Genomic DNA, 27,723 nt, shown 5'->3' on the forward strand with positions numbered 1-27,723 from the left:
GTTCCGGTGGACGTCAAGCTAACCGCTCGGGCCCGTCGGCCATCTTTTGAGACGTCGGCATCATCGGAGAGGAGGGGAGCGCCGGGGAGGAACTTGCTCGCCAAAGTCGTCAAGAGTGCTTAAAACGGCGGCGTACTTGCGTGCGTGCGCAACAAAGGCGAGCTTACGTCGAAATGAAAGAAGGTGAAGACGAGCGCGGCGGCTCGAGGTGGGACGAACGCCGATTAGCGCTCGGCGCTAATCCAAAGGCCCGCGCCGCGTTCGTCTCGTCTCTTGAACCGGAAAGCCGGCCTGATCCCGGCCGCTTTGTAGCGATTCCCACGCGGCGCCGACGAGAAAAGAGAGGGGGGAAAAAAGCGGGCTGACCTCCGGTGCCGTTCGCCTGGGTTATCGCGGCGGCGTATTCTATCAGCGCAGGTGCGGCACAATGGCGACACGGCGCGCACAATGACGCCGCCTTAATTCATGCGCCGGCTGATCACTGGGCCGATTTGCCTCTTTTCATGTCCGACATTTTTGTGTCCTTTCAAGAAAAGCCGCGTGGAACGATTACATCTGCGCTTTGTTTCGCTGCTTCCCGTCCAAAGCCTCCAATTAGCGGCTCCGTTTAGGACCAAAGACAAGGCGCACTTTTTTTTTTTTAATCTTGACGCTTCAACTTTGGAAGAGGCGTCGGACAAACTTTCTGGCCAAACTTGGCACACGTCACGGCGCGGCGGGAAATTTTTCGAACCGGTTCCGCCGGCCGGCTGGTGCGACTCGCGACCGTCGCGCATACTTGGGACACGAGTTTGCCGTTGCTCGTCATCGTGCTTGGCATTCCTGGCGCGGCGAAGCGGGACAAAGGTGAGCCGGATGCGCAAGCTTCAGGTGTCATCAACAAAGCCGGACCGGCGCGGCAGATAAGTTGCATCGATCCCAGCGGGCTATCTCGGCTACGCTAATCTGTTCTTGGCGGGTCCTCGCTTGTACTCACCTCCGCCCCCCTCCTCTTCCTCCTCCTCCTCTTCCTCCTATCATAAAAAAAAGACATTGCTGTACTTTCTATTTGATTGACAGCGAGAAAAAACATTTTCACCAATCGGAGCTAACCCTGGCGATTGACCCCGCCCCCCCATCCGTATGAAAAAACGTGCCTTTTGTTTATTTGCCAGCGATGCAAATGCGACCACGCGCGGGATTAGCGACTTCTCCATCTCGCCAACGAGGCAAAAGAAAAAAGGGTGGAGAGGATTTTTATGCAAAAAGGGATGGCTCCCACCGTCGCAATGACAATTGCAATGCATCACTTCATAGACACTTTTTAATCTGTTTCCAAGCGCCAGCCGGCACACTTTGAACCGCTGCGAGCGGCAGATACGCACGCACGCACGCACGCGTGTGTGTTTTTTCCTGTGATTAATCTTTGCGGCTGGTTTAAGCGCAGCGCTGACACAGCACTGATCTCTAACTTTGCCCTTGGATTGCCGCTTTGAATAAGACAAAGTTTGCATTCTAATTTGCTCTCTGAGGACAACTTGACTTCTTCCAAATAAACAAAAAGTTGGATTGGTCACATTTGGGGTCTATACTGTAACAAAGAGGCTCAACAAACTTTTCTGTCCACACGTGCTGCGCCACCCTTTGTAGCGCCTTTGCATTGTGTGAAAGGACGGCTCGTACTCGATCATCAAACATCAACAAATGTCATCGGCTTGATGAGAAGAATCACATCTCAAGAAAGAATTGCCCGCTTTGATGCGCTGGCTTGCGGACAATAACCCATCTCTGACGGCTGTCACAAAACGACGACAAATCCAACTGTGTGTGTGTGTGTGGGGGGGCTTGTTTATCTTTCTCTTTTTCTTTTTTTCCTGCCCCCGGTGCAGCGCGATACGGCCTGACACAAAGGAGCAAGATAAAGCTTTTGACGACACTTTTTCTTTTTGCTTGCAAATTTAATAAGGCTGATGTGTGACACGCTTTGAGGGGGGAAAAAGGTAAACACGCTGGCTCTTTTTTGTAAGCTCTCGCTGCGTCCTCAAATACAAACAAACCTGCAAAGAGCGTCTGACACGCTTTCTTAGCGTGTCAGCGCCGCTACAAGACAAGAAAGTCTCCCACTTGACACCTCGCAGGCTCCGCAACAAGCCCCCCCCTTTAGCTCCACCGGCACCTAGCATTCCAAAGGAGCTGGCTCTCCGGGCGACACAAAGACGCTGTAAGGGGATCTGGGCGCTGTAAAAGTGACAGGTGACGGCAAAACACGCCGTTCGCAGAGTGGCGTGCGCCCCGAAAGCCGTCGTCGCCGAAAAGGGCCCCGACACCGCCAGACAACACCTGCGCGGATTAGCGTGTCAGCGCGCACAATGGCTGACGGATCTCCACCAGTTTTTTTTGTTTGTTTGTTTGGGGTTTTTTACGCTCACCTCCGCAGATGCCATTTCATCTGTCGCCGCGACAACGGCTCAATGGCGGCGGGTTATTGAAAAGCGTTTAGAAAAAGACGGAAAAATAAACGTTTTTCAGTTTGTTTCCTCGCGCGGATTAGCACGCTAGCCTAGCGGTGAGCATGTACGCCTCGCGGCTCAAAAGGTTTGAATCGGGGAGTTGCCATCCCTGTCATTTAGACAAAAGCAGTGCTTTATCCTCATGTACTCTAGCACATAATAGTCAGATTTGATGAACAAGTGATCAACGGCGGCTAGCTAACGGAACAGTTATCCGTTGGCTAGCATAAAGAGGAAGGCTGAGCGGAGCTGTACCGGCTAATGTGACGGCCCGCCGGCCGATGATGGATGTGCTCCCGACCCAAAGCGCCCCCCCCCCCCCTCTTGCGATGGAATAATGCCACAATGGATATTTGAGAATGGGCCTGTGTGTGCGCGAGAGGCCCTTAGCGGAGGCTCTTAGCGTGGAATGTGAGGGTCCTTGTATAAACACATTAGCGACAGTGGCGTCGCGCAGACGTACGCGGCGCCAGCCCAGCTCGCCTCGTCTTCGCATCGGCCCGCCTTTTGCACAAAAATGGACAAAAAGCATTTTTTGCTTCCCGGCCTCGCCAACGGTTTGAACCGTCGATAACGAGTGAAAACGGTCGCGTGATGGGCTGCAAACGGAAGCGGCGTCGCGGAATTGCGCGCGCAGGGCGCCGCCCATGAGTCGAGTGCGGCTTAAGAGCATTAGCGTGTGCAAAACGGTAAACAAATGCAGGAGGGAGGAAAAAAAAAACCATTTCAACGTGCGCTACGTTGGCCGGCGCCTTTGAAAAAGCAATTAATTCCAGATAGCGAGCACATGAAAGGCGGCAGCGGGAAAAGCGGCGACGGTGAAGACCCCGCCTCCCGCAACGTCCAACGCCGTCCACGTTGCTTTTTATGAACTTCAAAGTGCGCTCGGCGAGGAGCTTAAGTCCGACGCGCAGACGAGGACTCGTTAAATGTCAACGGCGGAGTTATTAGCCTCAACTTTGACGACTCGTCGTCTCGTGAACTCGGCGCACGGCGGCGCCACCTGCCGAGCGAAAATCCAGGCATCCGAATACGCAAAATGACAAACACGTGACTTAATTATTCACTGAGAGAAGGTGAATATTCGACCTGGCAAAATTCAACTGCAAAGCAAAAAGTCTCGTAAAATTCACACAAAACAAAAATTTGTATCTTTCAAATGGTAAAACGTGCCGGGCCTTCTCAAATGATTTTTTTTTCACTCTTATTAACAGTTGAAGCTTAGTGAGCAGGCTTTTTTTTTTTTCTCCGTTTGAACTCTTCAAACAGCAACGACAGAACTCATTCTAATTAGCGCACAAATTGTAGCGTGTCGCCGCTGATATTTCATCCAAATAAAAATAATGAGCGAAAAATATTCCACACAAAAAACGTATTTGGTGATTTCCTGCCTGCCACTTTGGGGGAAACTTCTTTCAGCCACAAAGTGAAAGAGCGAGAGAAGAAAAAAAAAGATAAAGAATTCAATTAGAGAGAAAAGGCGCCTGCCTCGTCAGGATCCGCTTGAACCTCGGCGGACGTGTCGCGGCGCCGCCACCGCCGAGGCCTCGGGAAGAGCCTTTGACGGATCAAGCCGCGGCGTGAAAGCGGCGAGAAAAATTCCAATGAGAAATTTGGGGCTCGCTATCCGAGAAGTTGAAGGCTCACGTCTCGCTCATACAAGAACACGCAGGAGCTCGGATAACGCACACATTAGTTGATGTCGGCGTTGTAATGAGTTGCCAATAATCCGCCATGATGACACAAAGTTGTCCTCGCTCCACAACAACAACAAATGTGATCAGAAGAAATATGGAAAATATGCCGGACAAAAGGCGCCACACGGAAGGATGGATTTGGATTTTGCTTCCATTTCGTGTAGCGCTCACCCCCCCCCCCCCTTCCGGGGCTTTAACTTGGACTTTTTGTTGAGTTGTCGCACAACTTATCGTGCTCTTTGTTATCCAGCTCTTTTCTTTACGGGGACGCACGCTCGGCGTATTAGCAGCATTAGCATTAGAAAAGTGCGCGGGTTTGGGGGGGGGGGGGGGAACTCCCGTGGCTGTAGTCACTTACTTTAATTCTGGAATTAGTAGTTAGGTGAGAAAATGCCCAATTTCTGCCTAAATGGGCTGCCATTAAAAAATAAAAATAAAAATAAAAAACGACCTGATCCCACCCCAGCAAATAAACAAAAACAGGCAATCTATGAGCGGGTCGGAACCATTTGGTGTCAAGCTGGAGCAAAGCTCGTGTGTGAAGATGTCGAAAAATGTCCTGAAGAGCTCAGCGGCGCTCGGCGGGCGGCTTTAGTGATGGAAATGCGACAAGCCAGCGCGCTGATAACTTTTGGGCCGAGCGACGTTCCGCCGTCCGATTGTGGAGTGTCGCCTTTCATCCCGCCGCGGACAAAGAGCCAGAGCGGGCGGCGTGAAAAGAGAATTGGACAGACTTTTTAAAATGGAGATGAGCGCGGCGTGCTCGCGGATAGCGGCCGGACGCGGGGAGTCCGCCGGGTGGGGGCCCGGTCGCGGGGCGGGGGGCGCTGCTCGTATTGGACACGGCGGGAGATAAAATGAATTCCCAATCAAAAGCTTCTCCTGCAATCTCCAGGGTGGAGGTGATGACAGTTTTGCTTCACGTGTGACATCAGAGCTGTTGAGGCCGAGAACAAAAGACCGAGACCGACCGGCAGAGGAACGAACATTTTTCAGCTGTGCTCTTTGATTGCTTTTCGCAAGTACCGATCGAGAGTTGCAGTACCGTGTTGTGCCACAACAGATGCCGGAGCAGCACTGAGCTCTATCGGAGGACACACAACAACTATTAAGAGCCAGGAGAAGAGCGCAGAGAAACAATTTGCAAATCATACAGAAAAATGAAAACTAATTCAATAAAAAGACTAAATAAATAAAATAAATGAAACAAATTGGCCTGCAGGGAATGGAATGCAATGACGGAAGGTGTCAAGTCGGTCAACAGTGCGAGCGGCGCAAAGTCGCTTGATGAGCTGTTTACAGTCGCAACTCAAAGTCTCACTCGCCTATTTAGCCGACAAATAACAGATCGCCAAAGCGGAGAAGAATTTCTCACACACACGCGCACGAGAAAAAACCCAAAAAAAACGCTGCTATGTTCTCATGCCGGTCGGACCCACAGCTTTGTCACAAGCACAACATCGCCAGCGCCCACACACACACACACAATCACGTCCTCTCACGGCCAATGAAGCGAAACGGCGCTTTTTCTGCGCCATTGCTGAGCATGAAACTGCAACAAAGTGCGTGTGTGGACTTCATGCACAAGAGAAGTCAGAAGACCAGCAAGGTCAATGGCGCCAAAGTGAGACCAGTCTTTTTTCTTGTTTAGTTTCAACACACACACACAGAGAGAGAGACGCACACAGGACAAGTGTGCAGATAGCTCGCTGCCAATCCGCTGTAATCCCTCAAACATTCGGGAATTTTCATTTCAAACAAACGCTGCAGCGCCAGAAGACAAGAACCAAGCGACACACATCCACACACATGTACACACACTTCAGCAGTCACACGCAAACATGTACACGCACACAGAAAGAGCAACACACAATCACAAACGCACTCAGTGGCAACATGGCTTTTGGTTGAACACTGTTTGGATGCGGAGTTCCCCCTGGAAGCGTCCCCCGCCCCTTCACCATCCAACATGGTGGACTGACATGGTGACGGCCTCCAACGGCAGACAAAGGTGGCAAAGATAAGCTAATTGAAATTGGATATGCTGGTTTGAAGCTGAAGTGGAAGGGCGGGGTGGGGGGGGCAGCCAAATCTGCTGCGTCGTGTTATTTTCTTTCTTTCTTTCCTTCCTTAAGCGAGAGCGACTTTAAGCGGAGAGGAATGAAATATCCGGGTGGCGGATGGAGGTAGTGCGCTAAGCCTCTTAGGCCGGAAAAACACTGCCAGTGCATTTTTGCACACTTAAATGACACACGCACGCACACACCAGGGCACTTGGACGTGAGCGGAAGGTCGCCACCGCTCCCGACGGCGTCCGGCGTCGGGCCTCGGCCATCGTTCGCCGCCTCCCATTAGCCTAATTGGAGCATTAGCGAGAAGGGTTACCCCCCCGGCTGAGGAGAAGGGGTGCGCTTGTGCGCATGCATTCATGCGTCCCGGCCAGACGGTTACTTGGGGCGTATAATAAGATGGTGGTGGGTGCGCCCTCCAGGGGTTGCCAGATTCAAGCGGAATGGCACTTTTGGCACAATGGCTTTGTTTTAGCTTTGCTAACTGAATGAACTGAGCTTTTTTTTTTTTCTCTACAGTGTGCGCGGAGGAGCGCGGGTGCGTTCGGGACAGGAAGAGAGGGTGCGCCAACCGTGTCGGCATGTTGAAAAGTATCCTGGCGGTTTGGCATCATCATTAGTGTCAGAATTAATGTATCGTATTTGTCTTTTGTTGAGGGTGCGCCAATTTATATTTGAAGTGCAATGGACGTTTAACTTGCCAAGTAAAAAACACTTACGTCTGTTACATCAACGTCGGCCGGTCCGACCGGTCGGTCCGCTCGGAAATTCGTGTTTGGTATTCCGCACTTGGTGCGCTGATTAATTGCAAGAGGGTGTAAAAGAAAAAGACAAAAAAAAAAAAATGCACAACGCGGCGGTGGTGGCGGCGGGCTCTTGTCATGCGCTCAGCACAGCAGCTTAGCCGAGACTCGCGGCTGTCAACACGGCCAGATAGCATCTACACAGAAGATGAACTTTCCCTGTTTGGGGCTTAACTGATAAACGGCACGCACACACATGCGCATGCACGCACGCACGCACGCGCAGTGAGATAACTCCCTGACGGGTGTCAAGTGCAGGTGAGCAGCCACCTGCCTCGTGCACTTGCACTCATCAACTTGTTGGATTCTTCCAAAGAAAACAACATGGATGGCTATTTGGATTTTTTTTCTCCCCCCAATTTTGTGTCAATATTTAAAAAAATAATAATTCTAGCTATTGGTTTGCACGGACGCCGTCGTCTCCGCCAAGAAGAAGAGCGAGCGAGCGTCAAGGCGTCTCAATGCGCTCACGGGCGACTCGTTGGGCTTTGCGCGTCAATCTCGTCTGGCGCTGAGATCAGGCCGTGTTTACATAGCATTAGCATACATTAGCGCCGCATTTCGCTTGCTAGGGAAGGGAGGACGCCCGGCGGGACCGGCGTTGCCCCGCATCCGCCGCCATTCATATTCATTCCGCCGGCCTCCGAGCCAGCGCGCTCGCTGTTATCGGTGTTGGGGACAAGAATTTTCTCTTTGGCGGAAAAAATAAATAAATAAATGGGGGAGTGTGGAGTCAGCCCAGAAGCCCCAAATCCCGGAGGGTCTCGTCGTTAAAAGTTAAAAATAGCGCGGCCGGCGCTGGTTCTTGTTTGACTCGGCGGTCCATCGCTCACTTCAGCTCGTGACAAGGTGCTACACTTTGATTTGTTGTTTTAGAACTTTTACAAGCTGACGGCCGCCGATGTTTTCAACCCTTGATATCTTGTAAATGAAGATATTTGGCTTGTTTTTTTCACAATTTAAAAGCAGTCTAAAAAATACAAATCTGAATTAAAAAAAATAGACATTTTTATTTATTTTTTTTAAAAGCATTCTCAGGTGTCACAGTAGTTTGGTCGATGAATCAGTTCAACAACTCAAAAGTTCACCTTCCCGCCTCGCGGAGGAGCAAAGACGATCTGAAGGAGTCGCAAAGCCCTCGCTCCCTCGCTCGCTCGCTCGCTGCCCTGCCTCAAACGTCTTCCAAAGTTAATTAAAAATTGGAATAAATAAGAAGAACAAGAAAAAAAAAACAACTTATTGAATTGTGAAGCCTTTGATAGATTTACCCCCCCTCTCCCCCTCCCCCATCGGAACGGGCAAATAATGCAAAGTAAGATTTAATAAGAGCTTTTCAAGGCAAGACTACAAAGCGCTTATTTGCATGAAAGTGCAAATCAGCGTCACGGCCGAGGCGGCGTCGCCTCTAAGCCGCTTGATGTGCGTTCGCCAATATTTTGCGAGTATTGTTTCACCACGCCGCTTGACGGGTGTCAAGGTGATTACGCCGAGAGATCCGCCGCCGCCACCATCGCCGCCGCCGCCGCGTCGAACGGCTACAAAACCTTTGCGACAGCTCCCACAAAAGCCGTCAAATGTTTGTTTTACTGGGAGGGGACGAGGATGAGAAGGCTTCAAACGTTCTGACTTGCGCTCGCAGACACAAAGTCAAAAGAAGAAAAAAGCACCTGCCGGCAAACTTTGCTTGTCCACAAAATGCCGCAGTCAGCGACTTTCCCCCAAGCGCCATTTTCACCTTTCAAATTGGAGCTGGTAGCAAAAGTCAGCACACCCCAAAGTGAAAAGTCACCGTAATCGGGTTCGACATGAATTGTGATTTTGTGGGGCCCGATTGAGAAGGTCATGTATCGCATGGTATTGCCGAAATGTAAACAATAGCTTCCGCGCAGATGAACACACCTCAAAATGTGCCTTTGGAGTGTTGCCGCAATCATTCAAACCACTGACAAGCGTGACGAACACACGCTGGTCCCAAAAAGCAAAAGTTTCATAATCAATCAAAGCAGCATTTTGCATGATGAAGACACGCCGTTCTTTCACCTGGCAGGAGCGGACATCTTGTATCCACATAAACACACACGTACGTGTATGTACACACAAACACACGCAAGCCAAGACTGCTGGCAAACAAACATTTTAAAACCCCTTAATGCGGTACGCTGTCAACACGCACGCACGCACGCACACGCGAGCGGCCACCGAATCCACGCCACATTGTCATCACGCCGCTGTGGCCCGAGGGAGCCTGTGTGTGTGTGTGTGAGAGAGTGTTGCTGTTGTGGGAGGTGGCAGGTTAATTGTCGCCCTCCCCTTGTCTAATTACGGCTTATCTCACTGCTCTTTTGTGTGTCTGTGTGTGTGTGTGCATCATCTGCATGATGCTGCCTTAAACCTGCGTAAACCTATAGAACCTCACCTGCGTGCATGCGTGCGTGCGCAAGATACGGCAGATGACCTCATAAATCGAAGCGACGTGTCATTCAACCACGCGGGCGCCCGTTGCCATGGTAACCCTGCAGCCTCAGGGGTGGGATGGCTACCTGTGCGTGCGCGTCTCCATCTCGCACGCCAAACCACGTGACCGTCTACACTCGCAAAACGTAACACACACACGCACACACTGGGAGTGAGGATGAGGAGGATGAGGAGGAAGAAGAGGTTAGGTTAGGGGTCCCGTGTGCTGAAGAGATAAGACCTCCAGTTCCTTTCTGACTGACAGGCCAACACACACACGCACGCACTGAATAGATTACGTCCGGAAAAAAAAGATCATAAAAAGAAAAAGCATGAGGCCGGAAGAGGAGCCAGCAGCTGGGCCAGGTAGAACTCCAGCCGAGTCCAGGCTTTTTCTTCGACAAGGTGCTGCGACTTCACGTGAAAGGAACTCGATTTACATGTGCGCAAAAAAAAAAGAAAAATTGGATCTCAAAGCATTTACTGGATTTTCATTTTCCCCGTTATCGGCGATTGGTACAGAAAGTCAATCATCTGCGTGAGGGATTAGACAGCGGGTCGTGATGGCGACGTTGGGCGGGGTCCGATTGGACTTTCTTCAAATGTCACCAACATCTGTTTCATATTTATAGCGACGGCAATTGCGCCCCCCCCCCCCCCGTCGCAGATTCTATCGCCGCCTCGGATTACCGCCGTGCATAATTTATAAGGCTAATCTTTCCACCAAAGGCAAACCTCTCCAAAGGGCGGAAGAGATGACGGCGGCAAAATGTTTTGGAAATTTTTGCATCTGATTTGGATGACGCCGCCTGTAAATTCGATTATAAACAATTGCGGATTTTAAAAAAAAATTACCATCTCAGTTTTTTTGGGGTGTGGTCATTAACGGGATTAAGATTCAGGATCTTGCTTTTTCCTCAAAAAAGATAAACTCATTAGCGTTAATGCTGTTTAGCTTGTCTGACTTGACTTTTTTTTTTTTTTTTTTTTCCCAGCGTGGCCTTTTTTGATTAGTCATTTTTTTCTTCAAATGGTTAATCCCAGCAGCAGTAAGCGGCGCTTTTTTAATTCGCCGATGGCGCGATAAGAACGACGAGCTGCGCGTCGCCGGCCTCCGACGAGGAGCAGGGGGGGGGGAAGAAAAAAAAACGATTTACACGTAGATGAATCGTGCTTACAAGATGGAACCCGGGGCGTTGAAATTTCCTATCTGCCACCCCCCCTCCTCCATTGCTTGGTGTTTTCCCAGCCCCCTCCCCTCCTCCCCCTCCCATTACCCTTGCTGATTGCAATCTTTAAGCGCCATTGGGCCCACTGCTTCTGCACTTTTTAATCTGCCTTTAATCCCATAGATTTTAAATATTCCCCGGCTCCCGGAGACTGCAGGCAATTAACTGCCCTTCTGATGCTCTCCTTATCACTCGCCTCCTTGTATCTCTCTGAAGCAGCCTGGAGACACTGCCAGGCCTGACAAATAATACCCCCACATTTACGGCGGGGGCCGGAGGGGAGCGAGCGCGCCGCCGCCATCGCTGGCGTCGCATTCTAAACAGGTATTTGGTAAACATATCATCGCAGGGAGGAAATGCGCCCAAAGAGAGTCGCGAGTGCGTGTTTGCCCTCCGAGCGGAGACAAAAGCTGCGCCGTGGGAGCGCCGCGCCGCTAAAACACACACGCACGCCTTCGCTAAAGCCAAACATTAGAAACGCTGCGACCGTGCGTAAATAAACAACAACAAAAATCCATTAGGACGGATCGCTTTGGAATACGGCTCAGTCGCAAAACGGACGCGAGCCCATTCATCTGTTGAATTTGTCATCCAAAGGCGATGTTTGAAATGTCTGAACTTGATTCAACACAAAGATAATCGTGTGACGGACCATGTCACAAAATGGCGGCGAGCTGGAACCATCCAGACCGGAGCTGAGGTTCGATTGCTAAATGCTAAGCTAGCAACGTGCGTCACTACAAACGCGGCAAAACAAGGCGCCAGCGTCACACAACCACGGCCTTGGATTACACGCACGCACGCTATTAAAATCACATTCAATTACCCGCCCAGAGATTAGAGAGGCGGCGGCGCTCGCCTAACGGACGAGGTCGTCAAAGCGCTGATTGCAAAGGCGCGCAGTGAGATAATTAAGAAAATAAATGTTCGCTTTAGCCGCGCGCGCGCGCCACCTCACCCGTGATGCATGAATCCAATGCCCGCAGTGCTACATGGTGTGTGCGTGCGCGCAAATATGCATCTTTGAAGGTATGCGACGATTGCAAGTGTCATTCGGACACACGCGTGTGTTGACGTGGGCCTTTACAGGGTGTGGCCAAGAGAGCTTGGAGTATTTGTTTTGCGTGGTGAATCTGAAGCAGACAATTTTGGACGGGAGGGGGGGGTGACAAAGGGCTCAGCCTCCCGACAGCGGGCCGCGCCAGGCAGGATGGGGGCCAAGCGCCCCCCTTCTCATCCTATTAGGACCCTCAATTTCACACGCCGCCCGCCATGGCGTACAAGCGAGTCCAAAGACAAAATGGTCACCACAGGTCAGCCATTTTGCGTCCCCTTCAATCAAGGTCTCGTTATCTGGAAGCCGATGGCGGCTGGTGGAGATCGGGGGGGGGGCGCTAAGCCAACATGCCCCAACCCTGTCACAACCTACAGACACACACACACACATGATGCGAATCCTCCTCCCCTGGTTTCCGTGGCGACTGCTAAGCCCGAAGTTACGGTAAAGCTGGAGCGCCACTGAGCCCAGGGCAGGATTTGTGACAGAGAAATCACATCAGCCTATGCTGATTAACAATTCCATTCCACTCTGAGATTTAGAGGGGAAAAAAAAAAACTATCTTACATTTGGCTTTTTAATAGGAACGATCGCTATCTCAAATTGAGTCCCTGCAAACTTTAATAAAGGCTACAGGGTTGAGTGGCATTTTGCATGCTGATTTAGGCCCGATTGGCGGCTTTTGATGAGGGGGGGGGGGGGGGGGGGGGGAGAGGCGCCGCTGTGTAAAGCGGTGCTCCCAGCGCTTTTCCACATCGCCGCTTCAAATGCGCGAGGATAAGAACATGAAAAAAAAAATAGCACTTCCATCTGCAATCTCCGGATTTCTCTCTCTGCCTGCCTGCCGCCGCCACACCAGCCAGCCGCACAAATGATTGACTGCTGAATATGAATAAATGCAATAGAATGAAGAAGCGGCCAGAAGAGAGAGTGCGGATAAAAGGAGTCCTCGGTTGGACTTTTTCTTCTGGAGGTGAGACGTGGGAGGAAAAAAAAAAAAAAGAAAGAAGAAAGAAATGAAGGCAGAATGGTATTAGTGTCCAATATTCAGCATGCACAGAAAGGACCACAGGCGCTCCACAGACTCGGCTCGGCCGGGGATTGGGGGGCCTGATAATAATAATAATAATAAAAAAAAATCATCAGAAAAAAGAAACACTTATCCTCTCCGCAGCCCGCACAAATCTACATCAGCATTAAAACTATTTATAGCCAGAGTTCAGCTTAATGGGATAATCAGCTGTATTTGTAAAGATATTGGATAATCCCAAATAGTTGATACGGGCACACAGATTTAAAACATTTTCATTAGGGGAGGGAGGGGTGGGGTGTGGGTGCTTTTTACACGTCACTCAGCTCGCCGCTAAAGCCTCCCGAGACAATAGGAGAGGAGGCGTAATTCCTAAGGCGGCGGACAAACATCCCAGGGAGGCATCGGGGCGCCATTCCACGTTAATCGCTATTAATCTACAGCAAGGGTGTCCAATCTAAGGCCTGAGGGTCCTTTGAGGCAGCCCGTGGGCTCCTTTGCATTTTACAACTCAGAGTTTGATGTACCTTCATCCCCCTGATGAGACGAGAGGAAAGCCAGAACGTGAGACGCAGGCTGGCGAGGGGGAGGGAGGGAGGGAGGGAGGGAGGGAGGGACGGCAGCCAACGGAAGGCGTCCAAAGGGATCAGTGAGTCGGGCCCGCTGCCAGCGCCCAAACGCGGAATCCCTCAAATTCCCGCCAGGGTGGACCCAGCCCATCGGGTACCAGGACCTGAACACGGACACCTGCCAAGCCAGGGGGAGGAGGAAAACAAGGATAGTCAAAGACAGAAGCAAAAGGACAAGGAGAAAAGCAGGAAGGACAAGATCTGAGCCGATACGGAAAAGCAAAACAAAGCAAAAGAAGGAAGCCAGCCGAGTCCAGTCCCTCGGTAGCTTTGTGCGGCCGAGAAGGTTGCGGAGCACCACGGCGTACCCCGTCCCGGCCCGTCCCGGCCGGCTGATAAGATGCTATCGGGTGCCCTCTAAGCACTTGAAAGCCACTTTAGGAGATGACTGCAGCCATTAGCATGAAAAGTCCAAGATAGCAGATGAATACGCAGCAGCCGTATTGATTACGCCGGCTGGTTTCTTCTCCCGTCCCGTCGATACTCACGCCGGGCGGCCATTTTGCGGCCGGTGGGCTATCTTTGCTTCCACAGGCGGGAGGCAGGCCCATCCTTTACCAGCCTCGCGCTTATCTACTGATGTTATTCAATTGTTGCCGCACAATCTGGCCCATTAGTCCAGCGTGTTAAATAATGCATCCGCCTTATCTCCTCCCGTTGGTGCATGCGCGTTATTAGTAAGCAAGCGGCGTAAAAAGGCAGCGGGACAAACACTAATGAAGCGGGCCTTATCTGCTTTTTTATGAGAAAGGACAGCAAGAAGCGGAAACGCCAGATAAAAAGCCATCCGATCGATACGGACGACGGCGACGCCGTGCCGGCCGACCGACCGACCGTCGTCGCTGCTGCTGCTATGAGACACCGGGAGGGAGGGAGGGAGGGAGGGAGGCTAGGAGAAGGGGAGAAAACAAAAAAAAGAAGAGAGAAGCCAGGAGGGAAGGAGGACGACAAGATAACGGCCGTGCACGTCTTCAGATTTACACGGGCCGTTGCGCGGCCGCTTATCGCTCCCGTTATTGAGCAGAGCGTTAATATTTCTGCTTAGATTTCACAAAAATCAAATTGTGCAAGCTAATCAACGGACACGCGCTCAGGCGTTAAAAAAAGAAGATAAACAGGTCTCGGTCATAAGTGGCTATCTTTATTGTACGCCAGCGCAGCAAAGCTTAATAATGGCCGCTTTTGGCTTTACGACTGGCTTTTCTTTTTACGGCTGGATTTCGAGGCGGCCTCCCGCAATCCGTGCTCGCGACACCTGTTGCTTTACCCCCCTCGGGCCTGGAAAAGGTTCTTTCCAATCAGGAAATGAGTTTGAGGGGAAACAAACACATTCATTTTTGTTCAGAGCTAAGCGCTAGCTAGCTAACTTGCTGAAGGACTCTGCCATCATTTGCTGATAACAATTTAGCCTCGAGCGGTGCCTTCAGGGTTCAAATGGAGAAGATTCCCCGGCCGGCGTGCAGAGATGAGGCCTTTGCGCTCTGACATTTTGCCACGGCGAGACGTAAACAAAGACCGAATCGAGCTCCGGGAAGGATCGACCGGCGTCTCCGAAACGGGATCCCCGAGGTCCTCCTCGCGGCGGCTTCCTGGCAGGCTCGCCATCTGGCTGGCCTTTCCCCGTCGCCCGTCGCCGCGCTCTCGCCGCCCGGTCCCCGCCGGGCTTCTCCAAAACCGGAGGGGCCCGAGCGGGAGCCGGCGCTAATCCGAGCGCCGACCGGAGCTCAGTGTAATCACACGGCTAATTCGCAGGCGGACGGCGGCGAGGCAATCCGTGACGGACGTTTTTTGTGCGGCTAAGAATGAGCTCCCCTAGCGAGACGCCAGGCGGGGGGAGCGGGGGCTCGGTGAAAAGAGGGCCCGGCCGGCCGGCCCGCGCGAGGCGGCGCCGGGAATAGATGAATAGCCGAACGGGCGCTGCCAGATAGCAGGCGCCAGAAAGGTTGGGAGCGGGCCGCAAAGAAGAAAGATCTTTTGAAAGGGCGCCATCGTTCATTTGGATAAGAAACCTCGGCCCGCCGGCACCTTTTCTCTCAAGGCCGACACCTCGGGAGACGCGCGGCGTCCGTCTCGGCTCGGCAGGCCGAGTCATTACGTTCCGGCGCCGGCGGGAATTCGCTTTCATTTGCCATCGCGGAGCGAGTGTCCGCGCTTGAGCGCGTCACCTCAAGTTGGACCAGAGCCTTCCATCTTAATTATCGAGACGTGTCGGTGAGAAGTTCTTTTCCGTCAAGAAAAAGGCTAAAGTGGAGATGGTGAAAATGCCCAGAGACCTCCCCCCCTCCAAAAAAAAAGAAGCCATGGACAGCTGGAGACATGGGACGAGTCCTCTAGCAAAAAGCCGAGCTAACAAACACGCATAGCAGCAGCAGCAGAACACAATGCCACCAAATTGGAGCCACACCAAAACTGTTGGTGGCACCTGGCTGCATGGAGACATGTTCCCCCTTGTTCTGCCATAGCAACCCTCTCCAGCGTGTAACTGAACACACACGCACGCACATTCGCAGCCACTGTGGTTTTTGCTGCAGCACATTAAGAAGGCGTGTGCATGTTTTACCTGTTTTAGTGTGCTGGCCAAACTCGGGGAAAGAGAGAGGGAGGGAGGGAGGGAGGGAGGAAGGGGGCTGAGTGTTAAAGGGGGGTGCAAAATTAAGCTGGCTGCCTGACGTTTTGCCAGCATTAAACGCACACACACACATTGGCACACTCACACTTACAAAAAATGTCTTTTGTTCATGCCTGCCTCTCATTTCCTTTTAATCCCGCAGCCCAATGAAAGTGTGCGTACTTTTGCAGACAATAATAGTGTGTGTGCGTGCGCCTGTGGTGTGTGTGTGTGCGTGTGCGTGTCATGAGTAATGATATGCAAGCAAGTGAGAAACGCACACTTGTGAGATTAGTGCCGTCGCAAAATCGGCTGCTGTCAACATCTTTTCTGCGCGCGCACGCACACACACACACATCAATAAGGCAAACCACGTGTGCGTCTAATGTTGCTTCAGCTGGGTGTCCCTAATAAAGTGACTGGGTGCTCCAAAGCCCAGTTGAACAAATAATAATGATAATCACTTAAGGAGGGCCAGTTCGTGCTCGAAGCCAAAGAGGTGCAAACATTTCTTTTGTGGAGGTGGAGGGGCAGGCTGGTAGGACTTCTTCTTGGTTCTTGTCCCTGACCCGTGTCTAAGTGGCGCTGCAATGTTTACTGTGAGGAAGGAAGCTGTCAACTCTGTTTGCTCCCATCTCAGCATGGCGGACCTCAAACCCGACACGCACACACACGCGCATCGCCCCCCTCCCACTTACGTGTAGCGGCAGAACGTGAGAACTTAAGAAGCCAAGATGGATTTGTGAGCCCGACTCCACTCGGTCTGCGCGTGTGAGCGCCGGCCGGGCCTCCCCGGCAGAAGTGACTGACGGGCCTTTTCTACTTGCGGTTTCGAGTTTCCTGCCGGCGCAAAGTCCGGGGAGCCGCGGCCGCATTCCTGACCAGGTCATGAACTGCCCACCTCTTTCACCGCAGGACCACCACTCATCTCATCTCATCCCGTCAAGCTCCCACCCCCTTCAAATCCCCCGACAGCCAGACAACAACCGGTTCCACTCCAATCCTGTAGGTGGCGGTAAAGTACACGGCAACAACCGAAGAAAAAGGAAGGAATGAAACTGCGATTGCACTTTTTGGCTTCCTTTGCGGCCTGGCAGCATTTCAGAGCTTCCGCACGCTTTGCTCATCGGGCCGTGCACGGCCGTTCCGTCAATCTCTATCTGGACGGGAGGGAGGGAGGGAGGGAGCATGCGGGCGGGCGGAATGCCACCAGACGGCCCGAGTTGGCAGGCGGCCGCGCATCTCCGCTTTTTTAATTGGAAGCCGGCCGGCCGGTCATCACTGATGGTCGACGCCAGCGGGTAGCTCGGCGCCGATAAGGACGCTGCTGCGTGTCGGGGCTTTTGGCCGGCCCCTTGGCCCCCCTTGAGCGCCGCCCTGCTCACTGATTGGGCCCAACTGAGACTTTTGTTGCCAATAGTTCGTCTATTTTCCCATATTGGGGTATGTATATATAAGAATCTTTTTTTCTATGAAGGTCAAAATATAAGAAGGAAAATTCTCATATAAAATGAAAATCAAATAAATGAGCTCAAATGTCTGTGCAATAACAAGCAAACTCGTCATAAATAAATCATCTCCTCAAATGACAGGACGTGATGCTCTTTTTCATCTATAAATAAATCAATTGATAAAAGATGCATAAAAATAGAGGCTAAGGCATGACAAAAAATGAATTCCAAATTTGATGTCAAATCTATGAGCAGGAGTTAAGTGTTGATTAACCACTCAAATACAAAAAATGTCAATAGATGAAAAAATAGTCATCTTTTTTTTTTTTTCCCATTAAGAGCAAAGATGGAAAAGTTTCCGAGAGTGAAGGTTAACGTCATTGTGAATATGTGCGATTAGGTCCCATCTCCTCCTCCTCCGCAGGCCAGAGAACAATCATCCTGGCGTCTGATACTTCCTGGCCGGCAATAATTAGCCCACCTAATTAAAACTTAATTGCCGGCCTCTCCGACCGTCATCTTAAACGAGCGCTGGGAGCCGGGGCGGGAGGGGGCGAGCGAGCGAGCGAGCGGGGGCGCCCAGGCGGGGGCCGAGAGCGGGGGCGTGCGCCTGCCTGCCTGCCGGCCGGGATGTTTGTGTGCGCCGCAAATTGGTTTATCCCTATCAGATTCCTCAGTGGCTGGCCCGGATCACCGCTCAGGCCGGGCAGAACCAGAACCGACGGGGAAGGGGGGAGGAGGGCTTAATGCGATGTAGGGCCCAGACAAGCCTAATGAGATCTACTTTTAAAGAAGTGCAGCAGGCGGGAGAAAGTGATGGAAAGTTGGAATACGAGGCTTGGGAAAGACGGGGCGAGGCGAGGGGGCAGAGATAAGGAAGTTAGGCAAAAATCATCAAGGCTGAATGAAAAGAGGAAATGCGGCGTTAATCGTTATGGCTTCTCATAATTGTTACGATTCAATTTCATAATTGACTAATGGCCAGCTGCGCTCCGCATTACGCACGTGCGCATCCATCATCGCCGCGAGATGACCGCCGCAGATTAAAAAGAAAAAAACATCAGTGCTACTTCCTGTCTGCGCGCCCAAAACGACAATTTGAGACCAAATGATGAAAAGAGCTGTTTAGGAAAACACACGGAAAAAAATAAAATACTGTCTTAAATTTGAGTCTAAATTAATTGGGCGTCGCTGAACGGACAAAAGTGACTTGATTTAAACATAACTTCAAAAAAATAGGTCAAGGTGAAGAAAGATAAATTAAGATCAAAGGCCTCAAAATTGAAGAATCTGCTTAATCCAATTTATTATTTATGCGCACGCATGCATGCATGCATGCGGTCGATAAGGAGGCTGCTGTCACCCGTTTCGACGCCGGATTATTGGTGACTCAGGCCTTGCTGCCATTTTGTTGCGTGCAGGTGTGGCACGTTCAAGATGGAGATAGCGGCGGCCGGGTTCAAGTTTTCCCGGGCGATTAGGACGAGATGACAGGTGACATCCAGAAAGGGATTACGGCGGCCTAATCCGGCCTTTGTCGCCGCGCCGATAAACAGCGCTGAAACACGGGCGACACAAATAACTTCCTAATGCCGCCTTTGTGCACCTGCTCCATCCACGTGCGCAAGCAACAAGTTCGCCTCTTCAAGTGCCGTTCGCTGAAAACGAAGAGCGGAAACACACACACCTGTACACGCCGCATAGACAGGACAGACCACCAACCGACAGTCTGGTTTGCGTTTCGGAGTTGTGGGAGCATGTGTGTGTGTGTGTATGCCTTATGCAAATGTGTTTGCGTGCGTGCGTGTCTCAAGTGTGCAGGTGCCTCGGCTCGGCGGCTTGTTCTAATTTGCAAAAAACATTTTGTGACGAGTGTTGGAGACACGCAACCCGAAAGTGGCGGCTCGCATCTCATTATCTCAACCGGGGAAGCCGCAGCGGGATTTAAACTTTGACCCGTTTGTTGACTGCGAGGCGGTTGTTTGGAGAATGCGAATTAACATAGCGTCCACGCTAACTTGTTACCCGTGAGCTCGTTTAAATAAATGCACAGAGAGCGCAAAGGAAGGCTAAACGTTGTCGGGGCAAGAGCCTCCCCCCTTTCCCTCCCACCTCCATTTCACCCTGCCGCTTTCATCAGCCTCCATTACCTGCTCATCGACGCCTCCCCTCGCTTTCTTCTCGCGTCCTGGTGAAAATTGGCCGCCGCCGCCGTGCAGCGTCGACGGAGCCGAGATCTGAAAGCGGAAAGAAGAAATGGGGCAGGGCGTCATGCTAATGGCTTGGTTTTCTCATTCGCGTCGAGAAAACCTCGGGATTGGGATGTTTGTTTGTTTTTTTTTTTTGCAGATGCCAAATTTGGCTAGCGATAAAAACAACACCAAAAAATTCAGCAAGATGGCGGCAATAATGGAAGCATGGAATTTGTCGAACCAGATGAACAGGTGGCTTTAAACGTCGACTCTGCTTGAATTTGTCCTTGGGATGTGGACAATTTTAGGAAAAGTGTTTGGCGGCGCGACGCTAACGGCGCACTAATCCGAGCACGCGGCAGCTACGCTAGCGATGTCGCGCGTGTGCGCCGTCCAGATACGCGGCGGCAATCTCCGCTCTGCCGTTCCCTCCAATCGGTTCCACGTCCCGATCCGACATCAATGTTCGTTTGCGCGCTAAGCCGCAGTGGCGCATTTGCAAATAAATTTGGTGGCGCCTGAACTTTTTCCTCGCACAATAAAAAGGAGAAAAGCGCTCGCTCTTCAAGGAGGAATAATCACAGATGATCCGGGCTTTGCCGCTAAATGTACGTTTGTCGCCGATTCCGTGGAAGTAGCGTCGAGTTGGTTAAGTCCAACGGTTGCAGACTCAGACTTCCATTTGAATTCCGAAATGACCGATGAATCGATTAGGAAGTCGTCGACGCTGTCGAAAGGGATCAATCAAACACGCATCCCGACGGAGAAGCTCTTCATTCATGCGCGACAAATTTGCCGCCTCAACAGGCCGCCATCAACACGGATGATGGGGGGGGGGGGGGCGTCGGAGGAAGCGTGGTGTCTTGGATTTCTCTCATTTCCCTCTCAGACGCTCCCGCTGCTACCAGCGCAGGAATGCGGGCGGCGGGCGAATCAGCTCGCCGGACACTTCCTGGCTCCAAGGAGCGAGACGTCGGAAGCGGCGGGGAGAGGATGGTGGGGGGGCGCACGTTCACACTGAGTCACAATTATGCTCCAGAGCCACTTCCACAATTCAAGACGCAAAAAAAAAACAAGCAAAGGTTGCTAAAGAGCATGCCGAGTCTTTTTTTTTTTTTTGCTGCCTGAACGGGCTGCCGCCAAAGCATTTGCGGCCGCGTGCTCGCTCGGCCGCAATCATACTTGAGAGATACTTTGGCAAGTTTAATAAGTGAAAAGGAGAAGACCCATCTAAGCTGACATAACCCCATTACACACACGCAGCCATCTCCCGCAATGGCGGCTTAGCTCAGTGGACTGGTGCGGCCGCGACCCGCCAGGGCAGGAGGGCCCGAAGAAGCGACGGGGGTGCCGGGAGGTGTGCGGGGGGGCACGGGCCCCGGAGGAGCCCCCGTGCACATGGATTGTATTTGGGAGCCTGAGGCATGAAATGGAATAGCTTTAATCTGTTATCACCTGCAGGGGGGGCAAGGTGGGGGCGACGCTACTGATGGACGTCGAGGCTGAGACCGGTGGGGGGTGTTTGGAGGCACGGCAGCCTGTCCTTGCTGGTTGATATTTCATTTACCTGAACTGGACTGATAGCGATATTATTCACACATACACACCCCCCCTTGCATTTTCTCACACAACTGCAAATATAAATAAATAGAAATAGAAAATATGCTACATTGAAATTCCCGACGAGCTTTTTTTTTTTTTTTTTTGGCTGGCAATGCTGACTTCCTTTTGAGGAAGGGGCCTTTTTCAAGTGCTCTAAAAGATTCCTGCCACCGCCAAGGAGAGGGAGGGGCCGACGTGCCAAACGGAAGTTGCGGCTTGCAAACGACGCTTTGGATGCTTGGCAGCTGAAAATACAACAAGCAAATCTTGACAGAAGCTAACGTGCTAACATGTTTTCCGAATAACATGCCCATTACGCGCCAAAAAAGGCTTGTCGTTGTTTGACTCACTTCCTGTTTGCGTCGAAAAGGTGACGTCGAGCGCAGATGATGAAGGAGGAAGTGATCGGTCGCCGGTGTACAAGGTGGCACGAGGGCGCGCCCCCCCCTTTTTGTTCCATCACTCACATTGTTTCTTTAAGCTGACAAGACTAAAAATAGGTGTGGTGGTTGCAAAACTACACACCCTCACACACACACACACACTGCGTGCCCACGCATCTCCAACAGATGTGCCACACACACACGCATGCACCAATTTTCCATTTGACGCGGATTTCAGCGGGCGGGCGGGCGGGCTGCCTTTAAAGGTTGCGGAGAGCCCAAAATAGTTGATTTGAGCACAGGTACTCGAGTACTCCATGGCTCACGCCAACATCTTTTGAGCGGAAGCTCCAACATCCGAGCGTCATCTGGCCTCATTCGTAACGCCACCGTCGGATCGTCTCAGAGTGGATCATGAGGCTAATGCTAATGGTAGCGTTAGCGCGTGATTGACGGGAAAGGTGTGAGGTCACAACCACCAGCGTGTTGACAGAAAACATGTCAGACGCAAAGACAACATGCCGGACTGTTCTACCAAGTGACGCAAGTCAGACAAAAGCCGTCCGCCGGACAAACGACATTTACTTGACTCACTTTTTTTTTTTTTTTTGGAGCAATTTTTGGCTTCTGCGTTGAACGACTTTCACAGAAAGCGAGCTCGTGTTTGATTTGAGCGAAAGAAAGAAAGTCTCGCTCGGTTGACTCCGGCAACAGACAAAATGGCCGCACGTGGGGTTCTCACGCCCGACGGCAAACCGGTTCCGAGGTCGCCGGCGTGGCAGTTGGGCCCGTGCGGGCCGCTTGCTCAGCGTGGCCCGTTTGGAGTGTCAACAAGACACGAGGTGTGAGAAAGGAGGCCGAGGCGGCTCGTTTTGTTTTGGTTCTCAGGCTGACAGAAAAACGGCCGTGCCGGCGCGTTTGCTGTTTTGCAATCAAGAAAAGCGGCAGCGCCCACCTCGGCTCTTTTTTTTCCCACGTATCCCAAGCGCGCTCGCGTTACAAGGGTCAGTTTTTAAAAAAAAAAAAAAAAACTCAAATCAAAAGGGAGGATGAGTCGAAAAGCAAAACAACCGCGTCATCAAGTGATGGCGGCGCTGAGGAAACAGGAAGTGGCCGGCGTGTCCGTCAGCCGCAGACAGGAAGTGGCCCCAATTATTGTTTGGATTGATAATCACGCTCATTAAGAGGGGAAGGAGGCGGGCGGGAAGCTCGGATGTGCCGTGGAAGTCTGGCAGAGCGTCCACCAAGGGGCGGGGCCGGCACTTTTGGTCCGGCTGGCCCTTTTCACTGGTTGCACAAGAATGTCTTTGATTAACACGCTGGCACCTCAGGCCACAACACACAAACCCTAATTACAGGGCTACGTTAGCCCCCCCGGGGGCCCGCACACACATTTGCATTGCTAAAGCTTGGGAGGGCCAAGTTAGTTTAGTCCCGCTGGGGGCCGAAGAAAGAGCGACAGGAGGGACAACGTGATGATCCTAATCACCAAATTGCAAGAACAATTGAAGGTTTAGAACAAAAGCCAAATAAAAAGGCAACAAAAAAATGGGAATGTTCTCTTTTGGTTTCCGAGTAACCCTTTTGCTGGGTCGGCGTTTTATTTTGGTTAGATTCCGTTTTTTTCTTAGACTGTAATTGGAAAAACGTTTTTATGACTGTCGCTTCCGTTATTTATTTGATTTTTTTTTGGGGACACTTGGGAGCAGACTTTGGCCAAGGTAAGCTGACAAGGGCCGTCTAAAGCAGCAGCAGGTCAAGAAGTCAATTGCACCCACAGCGGGGCTACAAAGGAACAACGGGACCGGGCTTTGGTGTCATTATACTCTTGACGGGCAGGGCCGTGCCGGGCTGGGCCAAGCCCACTCCACATTTCAAATGTGAGGAGCCGTCCCGAGAGCAAGCGAGCACTTTTCGGCAAACATTTCAGATGCCAGAGCAAATTTGCAAACAAATCCGGCACAGCCTCACACGCTGGGCTGGGCCGGCCGTACTAACTCAGGACCACACGGCTCTTAATCAATGAAACAATCAATCAGGCTTGTTGTGCTTTTTGTCCGCTCAATGCGCAGCCCTCCCGAGAGGCAATAAAGCGGGCAGTCCGAGCCGAGCCCAGCCGAGCCAGAGGTCGTAAAGGCCCGGCCATGCCCGGCCCGGTGGCATGAACGCATTGTGGGCCAGCAGATGGAGACGGGACAGACAGAGCGAGCGAGCGAGCGAGCTCCCTAATTAGTGCGGGGGGGCTGCAACAGATGGGGAGAATGTGCAGCGCAGGAACGTGTGTGTGTGTGTGTGTGTGTGTGTGCGTGATAAGCACATTGGTCCCCCGGGTGAGCGCCTGAGTGATCTAACAGGGGCAATTAATTTGTTTTCTATTCCCGTTAGGACCTGCGAGCGGCACCAAAAGGGGGGCCGGCGCCACTCCTCAGGGACTTCTGAATGCGCTCCGATACAAACCCGAGCCGCGGGGGACGCCCGCCCGCCCGCCCGCCAATCAGCCCCTCCAAAACGGGACAGGATGGTTGGAGGTGACCCACTTATTTAAGGCACGGCCGCAAAAACTTTTTAGGTACGAGGAAGCCCGGACCGCCGTGTAAGCCCGGTTGTGTTCCAATTAGAGCGGCGGGCCCACAACACCAGCCCCCCCTCCCTCCCTCCTTCGTCTTCCCACCGAGTACTCTCGGGAGAGCAATTGGACCAATGAACAGATCGAGGAGGCGTCGATGAGCTGGCACCGGGAAAGCGGTCCAGCGGGAAACCATCGCGGCCGGCTGCAATGGCGGCTCGGAGGTCAGGCGGCTGGCGTGGAGGGTCGCGCGTGAGCCAAATTCGATTGCGGAAGGCGACACCGGCGGAAAGGGATCGCGTGCCCCGCCGTGGCCTCGATTAGCGTCGGATGGCGCCGATTAGCTCGGGCTAATGATACAATTACGCCGGCCGGCTGCACAATGACGGCCGATCTTTATCAAAGGCGGCCTTATTGCTTTTGTTTTCAATTATGGATGATTTGGATTCTTTTCTTCTTCGATTCAGGTTACTTTTTGTTTTGGCCGTCAATTGTCTCCTTACTCGGTTTTCTTTTCTTTTGGGTGTCAGCTTTACAGGACAAAAACAGCTTGGACTATTTTTGATTCAATTGAAAAAATACGCTTGGCATTTTCCGCATATTTGCAGACAGATACGAAGAGCCAAACCAGTTTGGACCTGTTCTGCCTGCCAAAGCGCAACCAGAGCCACAAAAAAGACGCAAACATTCTTCCAAACGTCAGCTGGAGTTGCGGCCGCTTTCCCGAGAAGCGCGTTCCGAGCTTTGCGGAGGCCCTCAAACCAGCACACGGAAGGCTGTGACATCATTCCATGATGTCATCCTATTTGGATGGATGATGCCGTTTGACTTTTAAGAAAAGCTAATGGGCCAGAGCAATCAGATGAGGAAACAATTTTAAAAACCTAATTAAAAATGAAATTAAATTTGGCATTCATTCATAATGTGAGCCGGGGAAAGTTGCACGAGGCGTGTAAAAGATGCACCAGAGGCAAAAAGCGGTTCACGAGGGCAGCGCAAGCCCGACGAGATCAAGTCAAATCTTGCCTATTGCGTTGCGCCACTTGAGGAATGCGCGTGCTATGTCAACGTTGTCCCAAAAACGCACAGGCGGCAATCGGTGCCGCGTGCTCGCACCGCGCCATGCCGGCCAATCAAAGGCCGCAATCAGATGGGTAAACAAAACAAACGGATATGTGATGAAAGTTGCCCCCAGAAAACTGCCACCCCGCCCCCCTGCACTCTGATTCACCTTTCGCTCTGACTTTCGGGCATGACTCACCTTGCACGTATTTCGCACACACGTGCACTCCGATGGTGTGTGTGTGTGTGTGTGTGTGTGTGTTTGTGCGCGCGTTTGTGGTTCACAAAAAGAACGGAAGGACGCAAGTGCTTCAATTTTGGGAGCAATCAGGAAAAAATGTGGAAGAACTAAAGGACTCTAGAAATGTTTTTTGTGAGCTCCCTCCCACACCCAGCAAGTTCTGAATTTGCGCAAGCAAGCTAACTTTGCTAACTTTCAAACGCCGCTTGCTTTATTTGGTCGGAGAATAACGACAGCTCGCCCGAGGCAACGGGAAGAAAGCCTTTGCAGTGCACGCTCGGGGCCCTAATGAGCGTTAATGTTCTCAGGAGCCCCGCAGCAGAAAGAACAAAAGAATTCAGCTTGTATTGGAGCGCACATGTTAACGCCCGCATACCCCCCCCCGCTCGTTCGAATGACTGCATCGGCCCTCAGATGCAATCTCGTTGCAAAATGCGGCCAGTGAAGCCAAGCGTCCGCACCTGTGGCAAAAGCCACGCCCCCTTTACACCTGTCAGCACAAAGCGGGGGCCGCAGTGATCGGCTTGGAGCTCGTGCGTGCCCCGAACAGTCCCGAGCCCGAGGCCACCGCCGGCGCCGAGGCTCTATCGCCATCAATGGAGCTTTAAATGAAAGCTATTATGCGGTGGCGCTACCTCCCAAAACGGAGGTCCCGAGAGGGGCTCGATTTGGGGGGCAAGGGCGGGGTGTCCATTACGGGTCTTCAGCTCGGGGTTGAAGCACGGGGGACGGCGGGGGGCATCCATTACGGCTCAGGGGGATGTAATGTCCAGATGGCCAGGTGCTCCGGAGGACCCCCCCGCCCCCAACTCACCCAGCCCCGCCTGGCTTGGCAACAATCGACGCCCTTCATGGGCTGCCCCCGGCCGGACCCCGCCCCCCGCCGGTCACAGCGGAGCGCTCAAGCGAGGACCAGGCGGCGGGAAGCAAACTTGTCCACGGCGGCATCATCGCAAGGCACGGAAAACTTTACGCGCAAAACTCGCCAGTCGATGTTTCTGGAGCAAAGCCATCGGTGTCAAGGAAGTACGCTAGCCCAATTTAATGCTTCTGCTCAGATTCAAAACCTTGGAACAAAAACTCGACTAGCAAAATTGCAACAATACAGAATAAAGAGACACATATCATATAAAGGTGATTCATAAAGATATACGTATATAATATGGTAAACATCTGGGCTCTTTTTTCAATACATTTTTGCAGGTCATTATTTTGCACAGATTTCAATAACAGGCTATACTTACGTCAACAAGCAGCTCATCAATGCGGTGCATCGCGTCCGAAACGAACCCGAGCGCCACTGCAGAGAGAGAAAAAGCATATTTGGTGTGATTTGTTTTCATTTGTAATTTTTAAGAGCACTGTACTCCAGATCACGCAGTACCTCGCGAGATGTACACACGCGGCCATTGTGACCCAAGGGAAGTCACATTTCAATGCGGCAAATATGTTATATGACGCGGCAAATATGTTATATGACGCGGCAAATATGTTATATGACGCGGCAAATATGTTTTATGCCCCCAGGGAAGGAGGCGCCGACGTCTAGGATTACAGCTCTTCCCATTGTCAAGGTGCAAATCCTCTAAAGTGGCCTCGCCGCTCGCTCGCTCGCTTCTTCAGTGGCGTGTCAACACGCGTGATTTATGGCCTCACAAAGTCTCCATTTAGTGGCGTTCATACTAAACACACGGATAGTCATTGGGCATCGGGTTAGGGTACTTTAGGTAACTTTTTTCAAGCACGACGTGAGGCAAAACGTGTCCATAACGCCGGCACAAAAAAAAACAATACTCACCTGTTGCGATCGAGTGACACTTATGGATGGGATTGCATCAAGCGCTGTGATTGGTCAGAATTCTTCTTTGCTTGATTAGATGATATCGGGCACAGTGATTGGTCAAAATCCTTCTTCGCTTGCTGGGATCGTACTGGGCGCTGTGATTGGTCAAAATTCTTCTTCGCTTGATTTGCGGTTCGGGTTCGCTCGTTTAGCCTTCTGTTGATTGTCCAGGGTTATTTTATTTTATTTTTTTAATTAAAACGAGCACAGATGCTTTATTTAAGGTGACTTTATTTATATCATGCATGCAAATAATATTTTGAAGGCTGTATGTTTGGATTTGATCTGATTGTGAGACTTCAGGCTACGATGGAAGCA

At 51.7% G+C, this 27,723-nt stretch overlaps 1 long non-coding RNA gene across 1 annotated transcript; it reads right to left on the reverse strand.

Annotated features, from left to right (window-relative positions):
- Positions 1-754: 754 nt before the first annotated feature.
- On the reverse strand, positions 755-27,527 carry LOC119117337. Its single transcript, XR_005096498.1, has 4 exons — positions 27,361-27,527; positions 26,807-26,862; positions 19,667-19,753; positions 755-1,013 (listed from the first exon to the last, which is right to left on the reverse strand). It is a non-coding gene; the product is annotated as an uncharacterized LOC119117337 (long non-coding RNA).
- Between the last annotated feature and the right edge of the window lie 196 nt (positions 27,528-27,723).

This window comes from Syngnathus acus, chromosome 23 (genome assembly GCF_901709675.1).
Source record: "Syngnathus acus chromosome 23, fSynAcu1.2, whole genome shotgun sequence".
Classification (NCBI taxonomy): Eukaryota; Metazoa; Chordata; class Actinopteri; order Syngnathiformes; family Syngnathidae; genus Syngnathus; species Syngnathus acus.